Source organism: Anser cygnoides, chromosome Z (assembly GCF_040182565.1).
Source record: "Anser cygnoides isolate HZ-2024a breed goose chromosome Z, Taihu_goose_T2T_genome, whole genome shotgun sequence".
Classification (NCBI taxonomy): domain Eukaryota; kingdom Metazoa; phylum Chordata; class Aves; order Anseriformes; family Anatidae; genus Anser; species Anser cygnoides.
In genome coordinates this window covers 52,214,585-52,236,342 of record NC_089912.1, presented here as the reverse complement: position 1 = coordinate 52,236,342, position 21,758 = coordinate 52,214,585, and the positions used below count along the sequence as shown (strand labels likewise).

The 21,758-nt window shown below is 38.6% G+C and overlaps 1 protein-coding gene across 35 annotated transcripts in view; it reads left to right on the top strand.

Annotated features, from left to right (window-relative positions):
- Nucleotides 1–21,758, top strand: part of PTPRD (protein tyrosine phosphatase receptor type D) — a 1,327,869-nt gene that overhangs the window by 626,826 nt on the left and 679,285 nt on the right. For 31 of the 35 annotated variants that reach the window (XM_066988380.1, XM_066988378.1, XM_066988348.1 and 28 more), the window contains one exon: nucleotides 4,180–4,215. The exons of 3 other annotated variants lie outside the window; for them this stretch is intronic. The gene's annotated coding sequence lies outside the window, so the exon portion shown is untranslated. Of the gene's footprint in view, nucleotides 1–4,179; nucleotides 4,216–4,539; nucleotides 4,585–21,758 lie in introns of all 35 variants that reach the window. One more of the 35 variants, XM_066988349.1, reaches the window with a different exon arrangement.

The following is a 21,758-nucleotide window of genomic DNA, read 5'->3' as shown; positions in this document are numbered from 1 at the left end:
AGTCCCTGCCTTTGCCTTCTGGGACTTTGGCTGCATGGCTAGACCTCTTGCTGGAGAAGACTGAAGCAAAAATGTCATTGAATACCTCAGCTTTCTCCATATCCTGGATAGCTAGGTCTCCCATTTCCTTATGGAAAAGGCCCACAATTTCCCCAGTCTTCTTTTTATCACTGAAGTACCCATATAAGCCTTTCTTGCTGCCCTTGATATCCCTGACCAAATTTAATTCAAACAGAGTTTTAGCTTTCGTAGAATAATAGAATGGCTTGGGTTGGAAGAGACATTGAAGATCATTTAGTTCCAACCCACCTGCCATAGGCAGGGATGCCACTCACTAGATCAGGTTGCTCAGGGCCTCATCTAACCTGGTGTTAAACACCTCCAGGGATGGGACATCCACAGCCTCTCTGAGCAACCTGTTCCAGTGCCTCACCACCCTCTGAGTGAAGAATTTCCTCCTAAAATCTAATCTAAATCTCCCCTTTTTAGTTTAAAACCATCCCCCCTTGTCCCATTATTATCTGATTGAGCAAAAAGTCACTCTTCATCTTTTTTATGTCCCCTTTAAGTACTGAAAAGCCACAATGAGGTCACCCAAGAGCCTTCTCTTCTGTAGACTGAACAGCCCCAGATCTCTCAGCTTTTCTTCATAGGAGAGGTGCTCCAGCCCTCTGATCATCTTTGTAGCCCTCCTCTGGACCATTCTAACAAATCAACATCCTTCTTGGGCTGGGGCCTCCAGACCTGCATGCAGTACTCCAAGTTAGGCCTCACAAGGGCAGAGCAGAGGGGAAAATCTCCTCCGTCAACCTGATGTCCACTCCTCTTTTGATGCACCCTGGGATGCAAATGGCCTTCTGGGATGCAAGCACAGCCTAACCTGATCCCTGACTGTACAATTTCTCTGTATTCCTCCTAGGTTACCTGTCCTTGATGCATATCGTACAGTCAAATGTTGTTGAATGTTATTTGCGCGACATCTCTATTATTTAACACTGTTTAAAATCCACTCTAATTTATTTCTACTCAGCATGTTTTCTGATTGCAATTATCTCTTTATTCTTATCTTTCACTACAAATCTTAATGGCAGTTGTGATTACGATTCTGTTGCTTATTGATTATGTTGATATGTGCATAGTAAGTTATTTATGTACTTAATTTAAGTTAATTTTATTTGAAGGGTTGAAACAGATGTTGTGGAGTTGTGATTTCCCACAGACTGTTCAATGAAGTGTCACTTACTCAAGGCTTTTTCCTTCCAGAAGCCTTCTTTTTCTTTGCCAGTATGTTCCTGTACGGGCCTGCATGAGAAAATCACTTTCATAACTAATACAAATATACATTATGAGATTTATGGTTCATTCTCTCCCTGTTGGATATGTACTGTACTTTGTTACCAAAGCCACTGAAAATCTTTTTGGCTCTGGCTCTGCATACATTTTACATGCATTCAGATACTTACTCAGAGTAGTATATCACAATTGTCTGTGATATGTGTGTGTGCACATGAAAGTAATGTATATCAACTAACGATTTATGAGTATCCTTGAAGTCTTTCCACAAAGCAGCATTTAACATGAGCATCCACTATGAAGACCTCTAAAGGTTACTAGTAAGTCAGGTTGATGGCTGAACTTGATATTCTTGAAAGTATTTTCAAACCTAAATGATTCTGTGATTTTATACAGAGCCTCTCCTTTCTCCTTGTATAGTCACACTTTATTTTTTGTCCTGTTTTCTAAAGGAGAGAGCAGTTCTCTGTTACTGATAGTCAAAGCAATCCAACACCGTCCATGAACAAAGGGCTTGCAAGGACTGTAAATCTTTCAAGATCTTTGTGTCTGTATTGCTGGTACTCTTCTGTCCTGCCTCAAATACTAAGTTTCTTTTGGTTTCCTAGGTGAGGAATAAGACGTTTAAATAGTCTATGGAAAAATCATAATTGTATAATTGTACTCCTGGTACTGTGATAAGATTTATTCCTTGCATTCACTCCTCGTTTTTTTGTCCTCTCACTTAAAACTGGCCATTCTGATAATTATGCTAACGGTATCGTTAAACTGAAATCGAAATTGCCTGGAGAGGGGACAATGACTACATTTTTATTTGTTTATTTATTTATTGAAATATAATGTTATTTATTAAATATGAAACACTTTTGATTTGTATTTTCCAATGAATATTCTAGAGAATAGTATTCTTTACTTGACATTGCTAGTTGGTCGAGGGAAGTGATTGTCCCACTCTACTCTGTGCTGGTGTGGCCTCACCTCAGGTACTGTGTGCAGTTCTGGGCACCACAGTACAAAAAGGACGTAAAACTGTTGGAGAGTGACCAGAGAAGGGCTACAAAGAGGGTGAAGGGCCTAGAGGGGAAGACATATGAGGAGCGGCTGAGGTCCCTGGGCCTGTTCAGCCTGGAGAAGAGGAGGCTGAGGGGGGACCTCAACGCAGTCTACAACTTCCTTGCAAGGGGGAGTGGAGAGGCATGTGACCTATTCTCCGTTATCACCAGTGACAGGACCTGCGGGAATGGGAGGGGGAGTGGAGGGGAAGGCACCAATCTATCTTCTGTAGTGACCAGTGATAGGACCCGTGAGAATGGTGTCAAGCTGAGGCAGGGGAGGTTTAGGCTAGACATCAAGAAGAGGTTCTTCACTGAGACAGTTGTCTCACACTGGAACAGGCTCCCCAGGGAAATAGTCACTGCACCGAGCCTGTCAGAGTTTAAGAAGCGTTTGGACTGTGCGCTATGTCACATGGTCTGAATTTTGGGGTAGACCTGCGTGGTGCCAAGAGTTGGACTTGATGATCCTTATAGGTCCCTTCCAACTTGGGACATTCTATGATTCTATGATTCTATTTCCGTAGTCTAATTCGTTAACCTGCAAAAGTCTAGTATTTTCTTTGCACATCTGCAGTATATTCTGCAAACTACAATATGTTTTAGGAGATATTTCCTTTGGTCTCATGCAGGGAGGTGAAAGTACAAATGCAGGATCACCTATGCTAATTTTATTGTACTAAGGCAGATCCTTGCACTTTTATTTTTATAAGTAGTTGTCATACACTTTGTTTTATAGTAGTGTGAATTCCTTGCAGTTTTTATATACTTTACTCTTGAAAAGGCTTTAGCCATTCTCTGTATTGCTACTTAATGGGAAATAAATAAGGGATATAGTACCTTGTTGTTTTAGATTATGATATGGTTAGTGTCCTGTATAGGAAATATGTGATCACTGATTTGAGGTCATAATGAGTCCTGCTGTAGGCAATTCAGTTTCCTTCAGTAAAGAGAAGCATCTTATTGCTGATGCTACAATTTCAGGTTCAAGAAAGTTTTGGTGTTTTTGTTTTTTTTTAGTTGGTTGGTTGTGGGGTTTTTTTGTTTGTTTTTATTTTTTGGTGGTGGTGGTTGTTTTGTTTTCTTAATACAGGTATTGTCTTTGTTAAAATTAGAAAGAGGAAATTAAACAGTGTAGCCCTCTGAAAGGTACTGATATGAAAACATAGTTTTGAATGCTATATTTACTAGTCTTGTCTTCATATTTGCTCAAAGTTTGGAAAGTTTAATTTCTTACACATAGAATGAATTTGTATATCATTTGATCTGAAAACAAAAAATAAAAATCTGGAAATATTAATATAAGCCCACTTTATGAAAGATGAAAGCAGAATGTGAGGTTTTTGTCGTAAGGAAATTGGTTTTTCCTTATTTTTTGAGATCTTCATCTCTGTTTTCCTCCTGTTCTCCCCCTGAACCCAGTGCAGAGAGGTTTGGGTCTGTGATTAAGAATGGTCTAGGTAACAGAAATAATGAAAAAATATAATCTCTATAGATATGAGACCTTGTTGTCACTTATGTTGTCACTTATGCTTTTTTTGGGGGAAGATACTTTTTCCATTTAAGATAGGGAAAACTCAAGACATTTACTTCATACAGTAGTCATTTCAAACATATCACAAAATGAAGAACAAAGCAGTCAGACTGCTAAAACATTCAACAACATATTATTTACTATATATACTTTGTGAATGTTTTTTATTTTATTTTTTCAGAACATGAATATCTGTTTACACTGTCAGAAAACACACGAAGTTCTAAAAAATACTTTGCATATATATATGTACTCAGTATCTAATTTTGCAGACTTTTTTTTTTTTTTCTTACATTGCAGGTTCTGTTGGTCTGCAAAAAAGCTGGGGCATACAAGGTATTTTGATTTTTGCTATGACAGCTGTATTGATTATAACTGTTAAATGAACCTCAATTACTTTGGGATCTCATGGGGGGGGCAGAGGGAGGGATGATCAGGGAGTTGCATTTTTTTTTTGTTTTTTTTTTTTTAAGTTTGGTTGTTTGCTTTCAGTATAATATTCAAGGTTTTGGAAAACTATATCACAGAATCACATCTTCATAAGCTTGATTTTGACAGGTTATATTTGTTATAGAGGCTGATCTCTGAATGAACAAATACTAGCATTTAAGATTAATCTTGTATTATTTATAGTATGTGATTTAACCTTATTCATTCCAGCTCTTCCACAAGGGTGATCTCCAGGGAACGTAAGAAGTTCTAAATGTAAGGAAAAGAGAATATATGCCTCTTTTTTTTGGTCACACATTGTGAACTGCACTAGACTGGTAGGTCCTGGTAACGATGAAATGTTGGAGCTGAGAATGGGTAGGATATCACATATTTGATTAAAAATAATAATAATAATAATATAGAGATAGCGACCCTCTAATAGCCAACCAGCTGAATTTCATCAGCTGAATCTCTTTTCTGTAAGTATGGAAGAGCAAATTTTTTGCTTGTGTATTGTTTCTTATCTCCTTACCCTGCCTGTGCCTCAAAGATATTGGCAAACTCAAATAACTCCAATCAGCCACAAAACATGCAACTATTATATTTGGAATTAAAAAAGGAGTTTGAAAGATGATCTTTTGCTACTTACATAATGGAATCTCAGAGACTGTCTTAAAGGGCTTACGCAAAGATGTGCACAGCAATTGTCTATCTTTGTACTGCCAGAGGATTCTTAAGTCATGTACTGCCATGTTCCAATTTATTTTGAGACTGTAATTACTGTAGAATATGGATCAGCTGTAGCATTCATATGTCTGAAATGCATGTTTCAACAGCTCAGACAAAGGCATGCAGTACAGAAGGCCTACCCTTTATAGCTGCCCAAAACCATGCCATTCTATGGAGCTTCTAGTACCGATATCACCAGAATTACCTAGCTGAAATGGAGAAAGAAATAAATGGAGAAAGTCTCTCAGAGCAATAAATATGAAGGAAAAAATAGAAAGATTGTCTGTCTTGATGTAATACTTCATGTAAGTGGCATTCAAAATAAAAATTAAATTTTTTATAATGATAGATGTAGTTTTAACATTTAGTCTTCTGCCTTTATTTGTCAATCTAGGTGATATATCTTGATAAATTGGAAATCTCTGGAATTTGAGGTATGGCAGAAGTGTGTTGTTGACAGGCTAACTTGTTTCAACCTGTTGAAGAAATATTTTCCCATTGCTTTCCATCCAAAAACAACAAAAGCAGAAACTAATATTCAAAGAGCCAGAATAACAATTGTTATTAATATACAGTACCCTTCTAGATATTTATTGCTGAAGTACAACTTCTGGTTTGGATGAATCCACTTTCGTTGTAGTTTATTAGCAAACAATGATTATTGTTTGGCTCTAGTGTTTACAAACTGTAATTCTTCATCCTCTTATCTTTTGTTTATGAGACAATGCCAAATTAGAGAAACAAATTGTCCATTGTTTTTAGTTGGAAAATCTCTACACTTTACATCATACTAACTCTTCCATGAAACAACAGTGTTCAATGTTCTGCTCTGACTACCGTGTACATCCAATCTGCCTTCATCTCATATCAGAGGACCTGGTGTCTCACACTCTGGCAGCTGTGTTTTTAAACACAGTTTTAGAAATATGCTGACCCACTAAAGTCAATGGGAGATTTGCCTTTTACTTCAGAGAAGCCAAGATTTTATCCTTTCTGTTCACCGTGTTGATAGTTTTGGTCACACCTGTGCTAAGCAAATAGAAAGCTGAAGAGAGTAGATTCCTTCTATTCATCCTTCTTTCACAGGAAATAATTTTCAGAACATCAAAAATACTTAGTCTGAAATTGAACTGTTCAAGTCCTGCTGTTCTCTTTTTCATAACTGTCAAATTAAAGTGAAATATTTTAAGAAAGGAAAAATTATACTAGCATGCTATCTTTCATTATCACTACATCTGCTACTGAGTTCCACATGTAACTACAAGGAAGGCTACTTATTCTAGTCATTTTCCTTCCATTTTTCTTAAATTACTACAATGGTGCTTAGATTTAATTATCAGATTCATACTACGCTAGTGTGAAGGTGGCTTTTACAACAAAAAGCAAAAAAAAAAAAATGTGGTAAACGCATACAGTTTAGTATACATACAGTTTAGTAACAAGCATCAGGACACCTTTCACACATAGAAGCTATATCAATACAGTCCTGGTTTTTAGTTTAATGATACATCCCTACATGATATGAGCTTTTTGGCCTTACAGGTGTCAGGCTCCTACTGAATGCTGTTCTGCTTCTTTGCTATCCCATCTTCACCCAGAATTCACTGTTTCTTTGCAAGAACATTGTAAAAGTTTGTGTGTACATTCATTATGTAAGCCACACTTTGCATAAAATGCAAGGACATCCTGGAGAGGCTGAGTGACCTTTGAGGAGGACCTCATGAGAGGCTGAGTACAGTAGAAAAACAGACTTTCTCAAGTTGTGATCTGACAATAGAGAGGGTATCTTTCATGTCATCTAGCATTATTAGTAACTCTGCGTTGTATTTGTAATGTCACAGGGGCACTGTGCTTTTCATAAGAAATTATTAGTGACAGTTGATGAGAAACCTAAAGTAGCGAAATGATTAAAAACACACCTGTGATCATATTATCAATAAAAATTAAAATGGTCTACCTCAACTGACTTTCTCTGCTGTCATGTAGCGTGCACAATTTCCATGGTAATGAAGTATTTATGCCGCTTATGTTAGCCTTAGATAATGTGTTCCCCTCAGGTGTATGTTTTTTTATCATCATCCATTTTACTGTATGAATGTTGACATTGTGGGTGATTGGAGATGTGCAATAGTCCTCGGTTCCTGCAAATAGTTGCTCTCTTCCCCCTTGGTACATAGGTATTTATAGCTCTACCACAAAGTCACAAAATGATTGCTGTAGATGTCAGTATATTCAAGCTTTTTTTTAAAAAAAGACTTAGTAGATTAATTGATAGCGAAAAGGGATGATATGAAAGTCTTAACTCATATAATACGTTCACTCATAAACCTCAATTCTATATACCAAATATATTTTTCAACTCTGAAAATAAATGTTGTGGGTTCTTTTTCAGTAAAAAGACTGAATATTTTTAAAAGCTAATGTTTTTATGATACATATATTTTAAAGATATCATTAAAATCATACTTCTCTTTGTTTTATTCAACACTTTGTTCCTTAGCCTGGAGTCTTCAAACCAGTTAAAATTGTCATGTTGTATAATGCTGAAGAGGTAATCAAAGAAAAAAAACCTCCATACGTGCAAAGACACATAGTCTTGTAGTACAATTGAATGAAATACATGGAATTCACGTAATAGAACCACGTTACTTTGAGAACAGTCTGTAGATGTGCTGAGACATTTGGGGGAAGTGTCAAATGCAGAAGTCTACATTTTAATAGTTCACTTCTCAGCATTGTGTCAGTCTGCTCAGCTTGTAGTAACTTTTTAGTAACTTTAAAGTTTTGCTTAGAGATTTCTCCTTTTTCTGTCTTTCTTTTTCTTTCTCTTTTTTTCTTTTTCTTTCTTTCTTTCTCTCTTTCTCTCTTTCTTTCTTTCTTTCTTTCTTTCTTTCTTTCTTTCTTTCTTTCTTTCTTTCTTTCTTTCTTTCTTTCTTTCTTTCTTTCTTTCTTTCTTTCTTTCTTCCTTCCTTCCTTCCTTCCTTCCTTCCTTCCTTCCTTCTTTCCTTCTTTTTCATTTTTTTTCTTTCAATAAAGATGAAGATGTACCAGCGATAATATTTTATAGCAAGGGTTCCTGACCAAAATGTCTTTCGCTTTATACTGTTTCCATTTAAAAATCCTTTTCCATTAACCTTTCTTCTTCTTTTTACAAATGTCAAGTAGCTCTATAAGAAAATGTTACAACATCTAAATATCACACTTTTATAAGACTGCAAACTCCATCTTACTGTAAAAGAACCTTATTTAATTAGTAATCTCTTTCTGAGATGGAAATCATTTATTTGAAATTAGTATTTAATACCTAATACTGTAAAATATGATGATAAATGGGAGTTAACAGAACATTAACTTCTAAAAGTTGAATTGCATCTAAAAGCGATACATGATGCGTAGTCACAAAAGAAAAGGCACAACTGATGATCAATCCTTTGTCCTCTGCAATTAAAAAAAATAATAAAAGAATACAGAGAATAAAGAATATTTTATAAATTGATTCAAAAGTCAAAATAACTCACACACTTCTGTTACCATTATTAATTTTTTTCAAAATAATGTAATGATGATAGCACAGATGAATTATACTAATTCTTAATAAATCCATTTAAGAGGACATTACACTTTATCTTTGCTGAGAATATTTGTATCACTCAAATTCAGAACTTTTTGTCAAAAGCATGGTGTTAAATCTCAAGGTTAAATAAATGTCAAAGGTCCGTTTTGTTCGATCATATCTGAAAAAGTCACTAAAGGGCAACAGCTGAGACCTAGCAAGATCAAAATGCAGAATCTAAATGTGTAAAGAGAAAGTAGAAGGGTGACTAATGGCTACAGAACAAATCAGGACTTGATATTACCTAACTCCATAGGAAACAAGTTTTCATTAAGTTTCTAAGTCAAGTGGCAAAGAATAGGAATGTAATGAGGGAAAGTGTTTTGATGGCTAATATGAATGGGTGAAAATGTCTCTATATTAGAGGATTATACACTAGAGAAAAAAAAATGTAAAATGGAAGACAATCTGGTTTCATCAGAAAAATGGTACATCTTTTTCATACACGAATGTTAGACATCTAGTGTAATTTGGATTTTATACTTTGATTTAAAGAGATCCAAGGTTCTACTTCTTTCAAATTGTTATTTCCCTAATTTCTCAAAGTGTACCTTTTGAAATCAAAGTCTAGCTACCGCTTGGTTTTTTCCATCATTTTAATAAATTTGATCCAAGATTATTTCCTATTTCCAGTTCTCCTCTGATTTTCTTTCATTGCTTAAGGTTAAAGTATGTTTATACTTACTGAAATCTCTTTTGTATTTATCCATAACCTAGCAAAATATTTAAGCATATTCAAAGCTTTAAGCATGAGTGATCTCGTTGACCTTAATGAACCAAAAGTGCTTGACGCATTTACTAATGCTTTGTGAATACACATATGCTTACTGTTTCACTTAATCTGGACAGTAATTTGGTTTGGCTTCATGTGATGGAGAAGATCAAATAAATGCCACCGACGTCTATTTAAAAAGTTTTTCAGAACATTAAAAAATAAATGTTTTTGTTGTTCTTTCATGTCTTGTTAGTGTTCAAAAAAGTAAAAATACACTTTCTAGCTGATATACTAATGACTATTGAGAAATTGTCCATTTACTTTCATAAATAAGTGGCATTTTCATAAAAAAATCTCCCTCATTTCTTCTACTGATTTCATTGCAGTTGAGGTTCTGCTAATTTCATTGTAGTTGAGGTCCCTCAAATGGTAAGATTTAGTACTTTGCATTAGTTAACACTTCTTTGTTTTGAAGTTTATGAATATAACATGCATTGAGATGTGTTTGGCCACCTGTCAACTTTAACATCAGAAAAACAAGTATTATCCATGCTTTTAAGTGATTTCATTACCTTAATCAATTCATCTCAAAGGGATTGACTTGTAGACTTTTGGGCAAAGTTTCTCTGGAAAATAAAATAAATTCTACAGAAAACTTGTCTAAAAAGATGCTCACATAGAAGAAATCATCAGAAAGTATTTCTTAAGTGTTGTTCCTGTCATGAATCCCTACAACTTAGATTATTAATTTATTTTGCAGTACTGTAAAAGAAGCAGGATGCATTCATGAATCCCGTGTGAGCAACCTGATAATTTGGATATCACCGTACATTATGTGTACTAATTAATTGAGGGCTAATGTGTAATATAAGTCCTTAGAGCAGAAGTGAATTAGATTCAGTGATGCTGGAGATCTAGTATAGTTTAATGGTCTGCTATTATGGTATTAGTATTAATATAGCCTTGTTATACTCAACATACAACAGTAATCCATCTAGAAGCATAACATTCTTTCCAGGTGCAGCTATTCAGTAAAGGAAGGGAAATGAAATTTACTGGAAGAGTTTGTCTGACATTTTACACTGAGTACAGGTATATATAAACGGCAATTGTTTTCCAGAAGTCTGTTTTTGACCTTCCACAATCTATTTTTTTTTAATTAGATGTTAATTACATTGCTTGCATAAATCTTTAAGTCAGCAGGTTAATTTTCTAACTTTGTTTTATATCAACAGAAAAAAAACATGAAAGGGTCCTTGTTATGGTTTAACCCAGTGGGCAGCTAAACACCACATAGCCGTTCGCTCACGCTCCCCCCTCCCTCTGTGGGATGGGGGAGAGAAACAGGAAAGTGAAGCCTGTGAGTTGAGATAAAGACAGTTTATTAAGACAAGAAAATAATAATAACAATAATAAGAATAATGGTAATAGTACTACTAACAATAATGTGTACGAAACAAGTGATGCACAATGCAATTACTCGCCACCCACTGACCGATGCCCAGCCTATCCCCGAGCAGCCGGCCCCCCAGCCCGGCTAGCTACCCCTATATATTGTTTAGCATGACATCAGATGCTATGGAATACCCCTTTGGCCAGTTTGGGTCAGCTGTCCTTGGTCTGTCCCCTCCCAGATCCTGCTGCGCCCCTAGCCTGCCCGCTGGCGGGACAGAGTGAGAAGCTGAGAAGTCCTTGGCTTAGTGTAAGCACTGCTCTGCAACAATTAAAACATCAGCATGTTATCAGCACTTTTCTCATCCTAATCCAAAACATAGCACCCTACCAGCTACTAAAGGAAGATTAACTCTGTCCTAACTGAAACCAGGACAGTCCTACGTGACGTCACTCAACACACCGAAAGATAAGATGCTTCTCTGAATCTCTCTGGAAATTATTCATTCTTGACCAGTCTCACTGAACTCTCTGATGACATCTATATTTTTTGACCATTCTTCCCTCTTCCTTCTTTCCTCTGCATTCATCCTAGGCCTCCAAAAGTTATCAAGTTGTTTTTGTACCTATTGCAACAGTGAATATTCAATCATTTCTAATTTTATTCTGGGAGATGCTGCTTCCTCTCTCATCCCTTTTCAAATTAATGATGCTGTTTTAGGTCTTCTCTCTCATGTGTCTCTTCACTGAATCTTGAGTGATCAATTTTTTTGCTTATTACTCTGTAGATATTTTTCCTTCTCTGATTTCTTATTTCTTATTTCACCTTCCATTATAGGAGACCTCTGAGGTCTCTTCCAGGACATCCCATCTTTCATCTGGGGAGTATATACAAGACTTGCCAAGTGATAAGCTCTTTTATCTTTTCTTCTAATTTAGTTCACCATTCTGCCTTATCACCTAAAATCTAAGAGATGGGAGCTTAACATTGTTCCTCTTCTGTTTCAGTTTCTATTCTGTCTCTGAGTTATCTAATAAATTAACATTTTTTGTTTTTGTTGTTGTTGTCCTCAGTGCAAAACCCTAATACTTGTTTTAGTTGTTTCTTCTCTTCAGTATTAGAGTGCTTTCTCTGTCCTTTCCCTGTCCTGTCTCCATCTCCTTACCTTAAACTAAGAAAATTACACTAGTCTTTTCTCCCTCACTGCCATGCATAAATATCTTTTTCTTCAATAGAGCCTTCCTCCTCCTGATGCTTTTGAATTGTTGCTGAGCTAAGAGTTGTTTTTTTGTCCCCTTATGTTGATCATCTTTACTTTTTCTTATTGTGCTGTTCCAATTAATGGGACCAATCAGTCTAATCACAACCTTGTTTTCTTAGAAGAAACTTCTGACTTCCTTGGAGCTTTGTGGCTGTAGAATTCCTGTATTCTTTGGCACTTGCATTTCATAATACACATCTGATCTCTTTTCTTTGCCATATGCTTCAGGAGACACATCTTAATGTTTTGGCTCATACTTAGGGATCATTTGTGATGTTACATTAAATACAAAATGTCCCTCAAAAACATCTTAGGATACGTAGACACAAGTTACGAATACAGCCACAGCATTTTGATTTTGAATAACAGGCAGACCTGTGGGTAATTCAGCAAACGATATGCCTAATTTTGTATTGAAAGAGAGAAAATGTTTAACAATTGCATTTCCTGCTCTTGTTCTGATCACTATTGTTGCCAACAACAATGTTCTTGAAATTGCATTTGCTGTCTGTGACATTAACTGTTCTTGCCCAGTAGCTGGGAGATAAGATACCTAGCAGCAGGTGGAACTGGATCAAAAGCAAAACTGTGAAGTGCCACACTACAGGGAGAATCTACTTCAGATTTGTCTCAAGAAGACAAGGAAACAGAAAGTTCAAATGTAGAAATCATTTCTCTGTATCTAGTCTTAAGAGGGAAAGAATAAGTACTTGCTTCATTAACAGTCTCAAAAAATATGATGTTGATTCTGGTAAGTAATATTCTATGCACATTTGGTTCAATCCACATCAGTGTATGATTTTTTTTTTTTTTTAATATTTAGTCAAACAAGCATTAAAATTATTTGTAGTCACTCATCTGTCTATTCAGTAAACATCATAGTTTAAGTATGTCTTTTGGTCACTGTATGAAGTATCATATAGTAAAATTATTTTATTGAGCTACCCATGTTGGTAAACTGTGGTGTTACATATGATTTTCCATCCTAAAGACACAAGCCTAACATAATGGATTACCATTATCCCATTATCACTATTTAAGAAATATTTTAAAATTTATCTTCCATTTTAGAAAGATAACACATCTTCACTCTGCATTCAACTTGGTAAAGCTGAATGTGGGAAATAAGAAAATAATATATATATATATTTTTGTTTGCTTATGATTTTATATATTTATTTATTTTTATTTCAAGAACAGCATGAGAGCTGCTGGCATTTCTTTCCTTCTAACTGATGTAAATGAGAGCCTTTTAAAAATATATATTCGTGTGGCCTTCCATCTACGTTTTTTCAACTTCACTAGTCAGCATTCCTTGTACAATAGTCCAATCACTTCCTGTGATGCAGAATTGATTTTCTAACTATGTATTTAGCATTTTTCAATGGTAACTGTAGCTAGAAAGATTTGAATGACTTTAATTACCAGCAGTTTAACTTGCAGTTTTGTCTTGTAATTCACATTGATTAACTGTGAATATCCATTGCCTGGACAGGCTGTGAAACCACTTCTAACAAGAACGTATTCATCTACATTGAAATAAATAAATCACAATATACATACCTGCATGATAAATCTTTTCTTTAAAACATGCACCAACACACAATCAAGCAAGAACTGAAATGTGTGGAAACTTGATGAACTGAGTCACATGTTAGATTAAATAGAGTTATAAACACACTTGCAATAGATTCAAGCAGGTTTTTACAAATGCTGTACAAATATACGTTAACTAGTGTTTTTTGTTGTTGTTGTTGTTGTTGTTTTTTAACGGAGATTAAAATTCTTATCCATCAATATCTACATACTATTTACATACTGCCATGTATGATGGCAGTAGTAAGTACACCTGTGGGAGGTGTGCCCGGGTAGAAGAACTGCCCAGCTTAGTGGCAGAACTTAGGGAGAACTGTTTAGCTTAGTGGCAGAGCTTTGGGTGGATGTGGGTAGGTTGAGGAGACTCAGGGAGTGGGACACAGAGGCCGACTGGTGGAATCATACTGTACCATCCCTGAGATGGGAGTGTTGGACAGTCACAGCATGATACAAAGGATCCCCTTCCTTCTCTTCAGGGAGAAGACAGCGACTTAAGAGAATAGGGGGGAATGGAAGCAGGTTTCTGCTTGGGGTAGCAGGTTAATCCCCTCCCTTTCTAGCTCAACTTCCCAGGTACCCTTACACAATAGGTATGAGGCTCTGGAACTTGAAGTACACTCAAACAGTGTTGTGGATGATGGTCCATCTAGGTTGGAGGGGTTGGCTAGTGCAAGTCAGCCTAACCCCTCTATCATGAGCACCTCCACTGTGAAAATAATAATAATAATAAAGATGGGTTATTCTCACAGGTGACATCCTTCTGAGGGGAACAGAGGCTCCAATATGCTCACTAAACCCACCTCAGGGAAGTCTGCAGCCTCCCTGGGGCCTGGGTAAAAGACATTACCAGAAAATGCCAGGCTAGGATGATTATCTATTATTGTTTGTTGGTTTTTTTTTGTTTGTTTGCTTGTGGTTTTGTGTGTGTGTGTGTGTGTAGGCTGTGATGAAGTTGCAATGAGAAGTCCAAGGGCAATCAAAAGAGAATTCAGAGGCTTGGGGCAATTGGTTAAAGGATCAGGAGCACAGGTAGTGTCTTATTTTATCCTTCCAGTTGCAGGGAATTATAATGGAAGAACAGACACAGCTTATCAATATATGATTCCAAGGCTGATGTCATGGGCAATATTTTGGGGTTTTGATCACTGGATGGTGTATATGACACCAGGCCTGACGCCATCTGATGGGATGCACCTTTCTCAGAAAGGGAAAAGGATTTTTGCTCACAAATTAACAGGGCTGATCAAGAGAGCTTTAAACTGTATTTGAAGGGAGTAAGGGTATTACGCTCGCCAGTGATGAGCTATGGGACGACATACCAAAGTTTGAGGGACAGTGTGCTAGCAAAGTCCTTCAGTCTGCTCCACAGTGTGCTGGGCATAAAGAAGCACATTTGAAACATTTCTGCAGTAATGCATAAGCATGAGGAATAAGCAAAAGGAGCTAGAAGCTTTGGCTAGGTCCCAGAGCTACAATATCACTGGCATAATTGAGACTTGATATGAAGAGTACTGTGATTAGTGCGCTGTGGTGGATAGTTCTAGGTTCTTCAGAAGTGATACACAGGGCAGGTAGGGTGAGCAGATAGTGCTATATGTAATGGAAAGTTTTTTTTTTTTTTTTTTTTTATGGAGCTTACAGTTGGCGGTGATGTGGTTGAGAGCCTCTGTGTAAGGATTAAGACAAAAACAAAGTGGATATCATTGTGGGAGTCTACTACAGAATCATTCGCAGAATCATAGAATCATTTAGGTTGTAAAAGGCTCTTAAGATCATCAAGTCCAACCATCAACTTAACACTACCAAGTCCTCCACTAAACCATGCCCCTAAGCACCATATCCAGATGCCCCCAAATACCCCCAGGGATGGTGACTACCATTTTCCCAAGCAGCCTGTTCCATAGCTAATGAGTTGAGGAAAGTAATTGTCCTGCCCTGTTCTGGACTGTTGTGGCCTTACCTCGAGTGCTGCATGCAGTTTTGGGCACCACAATGTAAGGACAGAAAACTATTAGAGAACATCCAAAGAAGGTCAACAAAGATGGTGAAGGGTCTAGAGTGGAAGATGTATGATAACTAGCTGACGTTTGTTCAGTTTAGAGACTGAAGGATGACCTCATTGCACTTTACAACTTCCTCACAGGGGGGACTGGAAGGAGAGGTACTGATCTCTCTGGTGACCAGTGACAGGACAGCATGAAGCTGGATCAGGGGAGGTTCAGGTTAGATATTCTTTACTGACAGGGTAGTCAGCACTGGAACAGGCTCTTCAGGGAAGCGGTCATGGCACCAACTGCCTGAACAACAGATGTCAACTTAGCATCAACTGCCAAGTTCAAGGAGCATTGGGATAATGCTCTCAGATATAACATTTAACTTTTAGGTAGTCCCATGTATAGAGAGGAGTTGGACATGATAATCCATGTGAGTCCCTTCCAACTCATAAGATTCTATGTTTCTAAAACAGTTAAAGATCATCTAGTCCAACCTGCCTGACAAGAGCAGGGATACAGAATCAGAGAATCACAGAATCGTCTAGGTTGGAAGAGACCTCCAAGATCACCTAGTCAAACCTCTGACCTAACACTAATAAGTCCTCCACTAAACCATATCACTAAGCTCAACATCTAAACGTCTTTTAAAAACCTCCAGGGATGGTGACTCAACCACTTCCCTGGGCAGCCCGTTCCAATGCCTAACAACCCTTTCAGTAAAGAAGTTCTTCCTAATATCCAACCTAAACCTCCTCTGGTGCAACTTTATCTCATTCCCCCTCATCCTGTCACCAGGCACGTGGGAGAGGAGACCAATCAACACCTCGCTACAGCCTCCTTTAAGGTACTTATAGACAGCGATCAGGTCGCCCCTGAGCCTCCTCTTCTCCAGGCTGAACAAGCCCAGCTCCCTCAGCAGCTTCTCGTAAGACTTGTTCTCTAGACCCCTCACCAGCTTCGTTGCCCTTCTCTGGACTCTCTCGAGCACCTCCATGTCCTTCTTGTAGCGAGGGGCCCAAAACTGAACACAGTACTCGAGGTGCGGTCTCACCAGAGCCGAGTACAGGGGGACAATCACTTCCCTAGACCTGCTGGCCACACCACTTCTTATACAAGCCAGGATGCTGTTGGTCTTCTTGGCCACCTGAGCACACTGCTGCCTCATATTCAGCCGACTATCAACCAGTACGCCCAGGTTCTTCTCTGCCAGGCAGCTTTCCAACCACTCATCTCCCAGCCTGTAGCTCTGCTTGGGGTTGTTTTGCCCCAGGTGTAGGACCCGGCACTTGGCCTTGTTGAACTTCATACAGTTGGCCTCAGCCCATCGATCCAGCCTATCCAGATCCTCCTGCAGAGCCTTCCTACCCTCTATCTAATACCTTATATTAGATAAGGTTGCCCGAAGTACTATTCAGCTTAGCTTTGAACATTTCTAAGGATGGGGAATTCACAATCTCTTCAGGCAACCTGTTTCAGTGTGCCTGGAAAACAAACAAACAAACAAACAACAACAAAAATATTTCTGATATCTAATTTAAATTTAACCTTTTTCAATTTGAAGCCATTAACCCTATTCTTGTCACTACAAGACTTGGTAGAAAGTCTTTCACTGTCTTTCTTATATGCATACTTTAAGTATTGAATGGCCTCCCCATAGTCTAAGCCGAACAGACCCATTTCTCTCAGCCGCTCTTTATAGAAGAGGAACTCCAGCCCTCAGATCCCTTTTGTGGCCTTCCTTTGGACTTGTTCTAATAAATCTGTCTTTCATATACTGGGGACCCTACAGCTGGGCACAGTACTACAGGATGGGTAGAGAGGGAGAATAATCTCCCCTGACCTTCCAGCAACATTTCTGTTTATGCAGTCCAGTATATGTTTTGCCTTCTGGGCTGCAAGCGCATGTTGTCAGGTCACGTCCAATTTTCATCCACCAGTATTCCCAAGTTCTTCTCAGCAAGGTTGCTCTCAGTGAAATCAGTGCCGAACCTGTACCAGCACTGGGGATTGATCTGACCCAAGTGGAAGACTTTGTCCTTGCACTTGTCCCTGTTGTACTTCATGAGGTTCACCTGGACCTGTCTTCCCAGCCTGCTCAGATCCTTCTGGTCCTTCATGAGCCTCCTTGGCCTCCCTATGTTTCAACATGACTTCTAGCAGGATCTGCTTTATAATCTTGGTGGGGACTGAAGGAAGAGTATCTGGTAAATAGTTATCAGGATCTTTGTTTTTACCTTTCTCAAAAATAGGTGTGATATTTCTTCTTTCTCCAGTCACTGGGGACTTGAACTACTTGCCATGACTTCTCAAATATGATGGAGAGAAGCTTGACAGTTTCCTCAGTACCCTGGGATGCACTTCATCAAGTCCTATGAACTTGTGTACTTTCAGAGTCCTCAGATGGTCTCAGAGATAACTGTGCCAGCAAGTAATACTTTTGCACTTCAGACTCTGTTTGTGCTTGGATGCTCTTTCACTTTAGATTTGTAATGTACTTATTTTCGTTAAGTCTGATTCATGACAGGAAAAAAATAAAATTAAAATATAATAATAACAACAACTAGTAGTAGTAGTAGTAGTAGTAGTAGTAGTAGTAGTAGTAGTAGTATATTATGTATAATATAATACATTGTATTATATATTATTAATAATAATAATAATGATAATACACTGCAAAGAGGGATAGGCCAGCTTTGCTATAGACCTAATGTGAATCTCCAAATGGATATTTCCCGACTGAACATTTCATACAGAATTCTGAGAATTCTGTAGAATTCTGAGAACAGAACATACACGTTCTGCAATATATACACTAGATACAAGTAGTAAATCAAGAGCTTAAAATCTTCTATTAAGATAAAACTAAAATGATTGTGTGATTGTGCCACTGCACAATAATTTGTATAATGTCTGCTGTTCTGGTCAGTTGCTGTACATCAAAGACTGAAGAAAATTACAGTGAAATATGAGGCAGACCAAAACTGGATAAGAAAATCACTTAGGATTGGAGTAAGAAGGAGAGTGAAGAAGGGAGAATATGTAACTGAAATTAACTGTTTTAAGGTAGACATTGACATATTAATTATATTAAAAACTCTGTATAGAAACAAGTTATAGTCTGATGGTACTTGTTAAAAATGATGTTATCTATAAAATGTGTGATTAGAGATTCAGATGAACACTTTCAGACAGACTGAAAGCCCCCAATGGGTACCACATTTTAAATTAATTGTTTCCAGAAATTCTGTAGTTTATTGAATGTTTTTATAGCTAGCACAGAAGGAAGATATGAATATACGTATGGATAAGCAAAGGAAATGACAGATGTGAAATTCTATTGAAACACTATGTTAGAATAGCAATAGCTGTTAGCTGTTAGCTAACAGCCCTGTGGTTGAATATTCCTGGGTTAGTAGAAGTCATTTAAGCCTGTTTTACACTAATGGCATTTGAAAGCAACATAAAATTCTAGATGTTCTGGGATGTCTGAGACCATATAAAATTGATGATTTGTAGCTGAAGGCAGACTAGTTATAAATTTAATGTAGCCAGCATTTTGGAAAGTCTCAGAATGTCAATATGATCCAAATTCTCCTTAATCCTTCCATAATCCCAGTTTTAAAACCTCATGTTGCAGTTAAACTTTTTACTCTGCTTCATCAGTCAGTTTTATTTTTAAATAGGTGATCAAAATTCTATTAAAATTTTAAATATTATCAGGCATAGTCGAAATGGGTTCATGAAGGGAAATTGCTATCTTACTAATTTGCTATACTTCTATGATAAAGTCATTCAGTGGAAGGAAAGGGAATGGCACAAGGGAATGGCACAAGGGAAAGAAGGGAAGGGAAGGGAAGGGAAGGGAAGGGAAGGGAAGGGAAGGGAAGGGAAGGGAAGGGAAGGGAAGGGAAGGGAAGGGAAGGGAAGGGAAGGGAAGGGAAGGGAAGGGAAGGGAAGGGAAGGGAAGGGAAGGGAAGGGAAGGGAAGGGAAGGGAAGGGAAGGGAAGGGAAGGGAAGGGAAGGGAAGGGAAGGGAAGGGAAGGGAAGGGAAGGGAAGGGAAGGGAAGGGAAGGGAAGGGAAGGGAAGGGAAGGGAAGGGAAGGGAAGGGAAGGGAAGGGAAGGGAAGGGAAGGGAAGGGAAGGGAAGGGAAGGGAAGGGAAGGGAAGGGAAGGGAAGGGAAGGGAAGGGAAGGGAAGGGAAGGGAAGGGAAGGGAAGGGAAGGGAAGGGAAGGGAAGGGAAGGGAAGGGAAGGGAAGGGAAGGGAAGGGAAGGGAAGGGAAGGGAAGGGAAGGGAAGGGAAGGGAAGGGAAGGGAAGGGAAGGGAAGGGAAGGGAAGGGAAGGGAAGGGAAGGGAAGGGAAGGGAAGGGAAGGGAAGGGAAGGGAAGGGAAGGGAAGGGAAGGGAAGGGAAGGGAAGGGAAGGGAAGGGAAGGGAAGGGAAGGGAAGGGAAGGGAAGGGAAGGGAAGGGAAGGGAAGGGAAGGGAAGGGAAGGGAAGGGAAGGGAAGGGAAGGGAAGGGAAGGGAAGGGAAGGGAAGGGAAGGGAAGGGAAGGGAAGGGAAGGGAAGGGAAGGGAAGGGAAGGGAAGGGTCTAAAAACATCATCAAGTCCAATTTCCTGACAAGTTCAAGGCTACCCAAAAATTAAAGCGTATTATTGAGGGCATTGTCCAAATGTCTCTTGAACACTGACAAGCATGGGTCATCAATCACCTCTCTAGGAAGCCTGTTCCAGTGTTTGATGGCCTTCACAGTAAATAATTTTTTCCTAATGTCTAGTCTGAACCTCCCATGGTGCAGCTTTGTGCCTTTCCCACGTATCATTGGTTTCTAGAGACAAGAAACTCTCTGGTTCCTCTCCTCAGGAAGTTGCAGGGAGAAATGAGGCCACCTCTCAGCCTTCTTCTCTCCAGACCGGACAACCCAGGTGTCCTCAGCCTCTCCTCATAGGATATCCCGTCCACCCCTTTTATCTGCTTTGTTACCCTCCTCTGCTGTATGCAATATACAAGGTGAGGCCACATCAATGCTAAATATAGTGGAATAGTCATCTCTTTTGACCATCTCCCTGTGCTGTATAGCATAGGCAGCAGATGTAATATTTCAGGATATTAGTAAGGCCTTTGATACTTTCAATTACAGTTTCCTTCTGGACAAATTATCCAACTGCGAGATGAACAGGTGCATGCTACACTAGTTGATGACCTGGCTCAACAATAGATTTGAAAGGGTTGTAGTAAATGAGGCTACGTCTGGCTGGAGGATGGTCACTAGCAGTGTTCCACAATTCTAAGGCTGGTTGTGTTCAACGTATTTATTAATTACCTGGGTGCAGGAGTGGATGCATCCTTAGAAAGTTTCCTGATGATATTAAACTGAGAGGTGCTGTTGACTGTCTGGAGGGACAAGAGGCCTTACAGAGGAATCTAGATAGACTGGAGCATTCGCCAAATAGTCAGAGACATTAAATTCAACATGGGTAAATTATCAAGTTCTGCACCTGGGACAGAGTAATACTAGACACAGGTACAGACTGGGAGGTGAGTAGACGGAGAGGAGCTCAGCAGAAAGGGATCTGGGGTTACTGGTTGACAGCAGGTTCAACATGAATCAGCAGTGTGTTCTGGAAGCCAAGAGATCAAAAAACATTTTGGGATGCATTAAATACAGCGTAGCCAGATGCTCAAAAGAGCTGATTCTCCTACTATGTCTGGTGCTCGTGCAGTCTCATGTTGAATATTGTGTGCAGTTCTGGGCTCCGCAATATAAAAAGGGTATTAAAGTCCTGAAAAGTATTCAGAGTAGGAGAGCAAAGCTGGTAAATGGATTGGAGGGGATGTCCTATGAGGAGAGGCTGAGGATATCTGGCTTCTCTTATCTTAAGAAAGGAAGGCTAAGAGGTAGCCTCATTGCTCCCTACAACTTACTGAGGGGGAAAAGTGGAGAGGGAGGCAAGAATCTCTTCTCCCTGGTAACTAATGTTAGAACGTGAGGGAATGGCACAAAGCTGCAGTGTGGAAGGTTCAGAATGAATAATAGGAAAATATTTACTGTGAAGGCAGTCAAACACTGGAACAGGCTTCTTAGAGAGGTGGTTGATGCCCAATGCCCATAGTGTTCAAGAGGTATTTGGACAATGCCTTCATTA